The sequence below is a fragment of the Leptonychotes weddellii genome, unplaced genomic scaffold, assembly GCF_054177405.1.
Source record: "Leptonychotes weddellii isolate Sample4059 unplaced genomic scaffold, ASM5417740v2 HiC_scaffold_12116, whole genome shotgun sequence".
Taxonomy (NCBI): domain Eukaryota; kingdom Metazoa; phylum Chordata; class Mammalia; order Carnivora; family Phocidae; genus Leptonychotes; species Leptonychotes weddellii.
In genome coordinates this window covers 1-6,417 of record NW_027699598.1, presented here as the reverse complement: position 1 = coordinate 6,417, position 6,417 = coordinate 1, and the positions used below count along the sequence as shown (strand labels likewise).

Below are 6,417 nucleotides of genomic sequence, written 5' to 3'. Positions count from 1 at the left end.
TGTTTAAGCGTCTGCCTTCGGCTCAGGTCATGATCCCAGCGTCCTGGGATCGAGTCCCGATCAGGCTCCCTGCTCCTTGGGAGCCTGCTTCTCCCTCTGCCTCTCTTCTCTCTCTCTCTCTCTCTGTCTCTCATGAATAAATAAATAAAATCTTTAAAAAAAAAAGATTTTATTTATTTGTTTGAGCAAGAGAGAGAGCATGAGCAGGGGGAGGGGCACAGGGAGAGGTAGAGCAGGGGAGCCTGATGCGGGGACTCGATCCCAGGACACTGGGATCATGACCTGAGCTGAAGGCAGACGCTCAACCGACTGAGCCACCCAGGAGCCCCAAAAATAAAATCTTAAAAAAAAAAACACACAAAAATCAGATCTTCCACTTGGGAGGGACAAGGGTCTGCTGAGAACTGGTATCCCTCAAGCTGTCCGCCATGATTCACCTTCCCTATTGTACCAGCATCATGCTGGATTTAGCGGGTGCTGTATCCGCTTTCCAATCTTGCCAGAGGGTAGCCTCATAACTCTTAGTTTTCCCATAACACACCTGAGACCAGGTTGAAATCCATTCATTTCTCTCTTCCTTCCTTCTCTCCTTCCTTCCATTTCCCCCTCCCCTAATTTTTTTCCCCTTTAAATCATCCATTCATTCAATGAGACTTTCAAAGCCCAGAAGGAAATAGTTAAAGTAACCTGCAGCACGATGTTGTTGCTTATAAAGAACTGTTACTCATCCTTAACTCTGGAATTCTCTATAGGGAGGCTGACCTACATAGTTCTTTTAGGATCTGTACCCTACTTCTTCTAACCCTTCGAGAACTTCTGAAGACCTCAGTGTGCCCCAAGAGAGCAAGTCCAAAGAAAGATAGATGTTCCTCATCCCCTTCTGTAAGACCTGCCTTTCAAGGCCCAGTTTTCAGTCTGTAGCCCTGGATTTTCCCCTAAATAATTGACAGCAGGAATGCCCAGTTGTTTTAAGGGAAACTTTCCCCCGCCCCGGGCCAACCATACCTGAGTCCGAAACCTAACCGTATCAGAATTCTAAACCTCATATCCATACCCACACATAGAAACTGAAGATCAAGTTATTATATAGAAAATGACAGATGTCATATTGAGACCATTTATTCCAACTAATCGTTAGTAAGGGCTTTTTATAGTGTACATGGCGTATACTTCGCTATAATTTCATTCTATAGAATAATTTGCCAACTGTATCCCCAGTGTCTTTGCAAAACTAAATACAAAGGGCTAGAAAACAAGCCATTTTCTACGGAGTAAAATATACCTCTGCTTAATGTACAAGCATTTCATCATTGAGTGTTCAACCACAAAAGCGTGTCTTTGTAAATTAAACTAATGGTAGATTAAATAGGAGGGAGGATAAAAGTAATGCAGACTTGGTGCTGAGTAAATTGAAGCTTTCAGTCTAATAACATAGCCTTAATTACGTTTCTTTTAAGCAGCAACTTAAATGAACTGCATTGTTTGAAGCCTGCCAAAGATACTGGGAGATTTTTCTTACTGTCGGTGGTTATGTAATACAGTAGTCCTTGAGAAAATATTCCTAAGTCACTTGAGAATCTTTCTACTAAGAATTCTGAAGAGGGGGCGCCTGGATGGCCCAGTCGGTTAAGCATCCGATTCTTGGTTTTGGCTCAGGTCGTGATCTCCGGGTCATGAGATCGAGCCCCGTGTCAGGGGAGTCTGCTGGGGATTCTCTCCCTCTCACTCTGCCTCTCTCCCTGGTCTCTCACACACTCTCTAAAGTAAACAAATCTTTAAAAAAAAAGAATTCTGGGGCACCTGGGTGGCTCAGTCGGTGAAGCGTCTGCCTTCAGCTCAGGTCATGATCCCAGGGTCCTGGGATCCCCCTGCTTAGCAGGGAGCCTGCTTCTCCCTCTCCCTCTGCTGCTCCCCCTGCTTGTGCGTGCTCTGTCAAATAAATAGATAAAATCTTAAAAAAAAAAAAAAAAGAATTCTGAGGAGAAGCAGGGAAGCAAACGAAAGGGAAAGAAAAAAGAGGTGAAGTACTTTCTTCACATGCCCACAACAAATGGTGTTGCGATATTGGGTCACTGAACTGAGCTGTGATTTCAGCAGTAAGGGTAATGAAGGTATACAAGAAGCGGAGAGAGTACCAGGTGCCCTACTGACCCCCCACAAAGGTCTTTGGGGGTCAGATGAGCTTAGTTAAGGATCATTTCAATGCTCAAGATCATTGACAGCTTAAAAACTGAGGCACATGCCATCCCACATACAGCACTGAGCACTTTCCCTCTCCAATAAGATCAATCAATCCTGTATAACAAATATTAAGTGACATCTGTCATTTGCCAGGCAGTATGATTGTTAGGTACTTAAGGGAAACACGACCTTCAAGGAGACTTGAATTGAGTGGGAGACGTACCCACCAATCCAATCAGCACGCTGTGAAAACGGAAATACTCACAATGGCAGTATGCCAACAGCTCAGTGGGATTGTAAGAGGATTGCCTAAGAGGGGCGGAGAACAAGAGGCCAGTGGCAGGGAAGGCTTCTCATATATATGATTTTTAAACTGATTCTTGAAGGAGAAATAGGAGGTAGCTAGGCAGAAAAGGGTAGAAGACATTCTAGGTAGAAAAAATATCATGTAAAGGCACGAAATATAAAAGAGTATGGCCTTGCCACCTTGCCTCATGATTCAATCAGGAAACAAACAGCACACTTGAAGAGTTAACTAAAAGTTTAATGAGGTGGGAAGTGAGCATTTCTGGAAATGTGGGCAAGGTGAAGGGCATCAACAAAGGATGGTGAGGCATTCGGAGTTAGCAATGATGAGAAGCCATTCACCACCTGGCCAAAAGAGGAGAGAGAATGGGACACCCGAACCCAGTGGAACCCATTAGGAGGGCGCTACCCAACGGGAACCATGACCAGAAACAAGAACACAGCTGCTCCTCACCCACGGTCAGGCCGAGACAAAGAGAAGGGTAGATACCCGACCTCTTTCCTCTGGTCCCCAGCTGGTGCTTCCATGGGCTGGACCTCACGGCAACTGGGCAACCTCTGCCCTTCACCAAAACTTTCTATATTCCTATTTTTAATCCCAGTAATGTAATAATTACTCTATCAGATACTTGAAAATAAAAACAAATCATCGTAAGTGCGAGATGACATACGACGTAAGTCCTTTAGTCTATCTAAGAATAACTATACTTTTTTTTTTTTTAATTTTTTTTTTTTTATTTATTTATTCATGAGAGACAGAGAGAGAGAGAGAGAGACAGGCAGAGTGAGAAGCAGGCTCCCAAGGAGCAGGGAGCCCGATGCGGGACTCGATCCCAGGACCCTGGGATCATGACCTGAGCCGAAGGCAGACGCTTAACCATCTGAGCCACCCAGGCGCCCTAAGAATAACTATACTTTAATGTTCTGTCGGATGAAACTGGCTCACCGGTTAGTTTCATAATATTTTTGTCCACTTAAGACACTTCGTATTTGATCTATAAATTCGGGTTAAGTCACGTCAGGTTAGCTTCACATTTTATTACGGTGCTGCATTGCTTGGAAGAGGAGAAGCAGAACAATGTGTCCTTTGACAACCTGTTTTTCTACTTATTTTTCAGATCAATAACTCGATCTTATTACCGCAACTCAGTTGGTGGGTTTTTAGTGTTTGACATCACCAACCGACGCTCTTTCGAACATGTGAAGGATTGGCTAGAAGAGGCAAAAATGCACGTGCAGCCGTTTCGGATTGTGTTTCTGCTGGTGGGACACAAGTGTGACTTGGCTTCACAGCGACAGGTGACTAGGGAAGAAGCCGAAAACCTGTCTGCAGACTGTGGTATGAAGTATATAGAAACCTCCGCAAAAGATGCCACAAACGTCGAGGAGTCCTTTACGATCTTGACAAGAGAGATTTATGAACTTATTAAAAGGGGGGACATTTGTATTCAAGATGGCTGGGAAGGGGTTAGGAGTGGTTTTGTTCCAAATACTGTGCATTCTTCCGAAGAGGCAGTGAAGCCCAGAAAAGAGTGCTTCTGCTGACTTCAAACAGGCCAAAGAACTAACGGGAACAGATTGGGTGTCATCTCAGGATAAATAGCAACATGGATGGCAGAACGATGCACGCAAACGTTGGAGAAAGAGTTACAAGCCCACGCTAACGCTGTTTTGTAAGGTATTTAATTCAGAGCACTATGCTTACTCGCTACACTACCAAATCGGGTATTTTGCTAAATTATCAGGCAAAGCAGACAACTTTTTCTTGAAACTCAAGTGTCTACAGAATTACTCCCTTCCTCACTTTGTTAGCGTGTAGCTGACCTTCATGTCCACGTATATCAATAGGACTCATTTTTCTTGACAGTTTAAAATGGGTTTTTTGTGCCTGTGTAGTCTGACTGAAAAGATTTTATCAGGCATTATGTTCTCATGAGTTAATTTGTTAATACTGAATAGTAAAGTGGATTTAAAAGTGCACTGTTCGCTTACAAATAAACAATCTCAGACATATCATCGGCTAGGACTAAAATAACAATTCCTTGTATAAGGTACCACGTTTTTAACCATTCTTTGAAATATTTATCCTCCCGGGCGCCTGGGTGGCTCAGTCGTTGGGCGTCTGCCTTCGGCTCAGGTCATGATCCCAGGGTCCTGGGATCGAGCCCCGCATCGGGCTCCCTGCCTGGCGGGAAGCCTGCTTCTCCCTCTCCCACTCCCCCTGCTTGTGTTCCTGCTCTTGCTATCTCTCTCTCTGTCAAATAAATAAATAAAATCTGTAAAAAAAATAAAAAATAATATTTATCCTCCCTTAATTTACCTAAACATAAGAAAGTAAGTTTTATACTCATTTTTGTTCTCTGATTTATTGCTCTTGATAATTTTATGTTTTGTGAAGATATCTAAGGATCCAAGCAAAATATTTTATTGCAAATATTTATAAAAATAAAAACGAAGGACCATTCATCAGCAAATGTTTTGATGTTATAGTATATTGTCCTTATTTAGACAAGAAAAACAAATTTATCTATATACAGGCATTTTCAAAGAAAGTAAATGCAATTTACCTTGAACTATTGTCAAAATTATTGATATAGGTAAATATGGCATGTTCTTAGTGATCGCTTTGTTGTCCACGTAAGTTTTTGAATTTCCCCATTTCTGATACAAGAAAATTATAGGAGGGCGCCTGGGTGGCTCAGTCGGTTAAGCGGCTGCCTTCGGCTCAGGTCATGATCCCAGGGTCCTGGGATCGAGTCCCGCAGAGCGGGGAGCCCGCTTCTCCTTCTCCCTCTGCCTACTTGTGTTCTCTCTCTCTCTGTCAAATAAATAAATAAAATCTTAAAAAGAAAATTATAGGAAAGATTTCTGGACAAGGACGATTGGTTAGATGTTTCATATAATTGGCATTCAAATTGTATTTCAGTAAAATTAAAGGTAGAATAATGAGTTAGGGCTATAAAATGACTTCTGAGTTTTCTAATTTTTAACTTATTGATTAAATGCTCCTCCTGGAAGGGTCATTTTGATCACAAACTCAAGTATTTTTATAACCTACATTTCTGTTCTGTTAACAATCCCTAATCACAAAGGGGCACCAAATGCAGCCCCCTTTTGGAAATCATGACTTTTACTGTTAAAATAGCATTTGCTTGAAAACCAAACTGATACGGTAGAAGGAACATTTAATGAGAAATCAGAAAGCCTGGGTTCGAAGCTTACCTTTGCCGCGCCAGTATTTGAGCATGAGTGAGTCACGTAATGTCGCTACGCTCTTAACTGTAAAATGAGGCTAATAACCCCATTTATTGTGCTTCATGAAATTATTTTGAGAATCAAGTGGATCATGTGAAAAAGCTTCGTAAATAGAGAAAGCATTATGCAAATACGAGCGTGGTATCACTGCTCACGGGCATACTATTATATTTACAACGGATGAGAATTTTGTTTTCTCATATTCTTTCCCCTCGTCCCCACATTCTGCAGAGGGAGCAAAAGAAGGTGCATGCTTGGGGCGCCTGGGTGGCTCAGCTGGTTAAGTGTTTGCCTTCGGCTCAGGTCATGATCCCAGGGTCCTGGGATCGAGCCCCGCATCGGGCTCCCTGCTCAGCGGGGAGCCTGCTTCTCCCTCTCCCTCTGCCTGTCTCTCTGCCTACTTGTTCTCTCTCTCTCTCTGTCAGATAAATAAATAAAATCTTAAAAAAAAAAAAGAAGGTGCATGCTTTTGTGGACCTGGGGGTTCGTGTATGCCCTCTGCCCTCTTGCTCTGAAACACCACTCCTCCAAGGTGGAAATGATAGGGAGGGAAATCCCAGGAGACTTAATTCAATCAGAAGTCCTGTTTGAATGTGGTTTTTGTGCATCTTTGAAGTAGATATTTAATTATATTTTAAATACTTGTACATTTTCTAGGTTCATGGAAGTATTTTT

At 42.6% G+C, this 6,417-nt stretch overlaps 1 pseudogene; it reads left to right on the top strand.

The window, feature by feature from the left end:
* The first annotated feature begins 2,050 nt into the window (after positions 1-2,050).
* On the top strand, positions 2,051-6,411 carry LOC145718208 (ras-related protein Rab-39A pseudogene; annotated as a pseudogene).
* Positions 6,412-6,417: the final 6 nt, after the last annotated feature.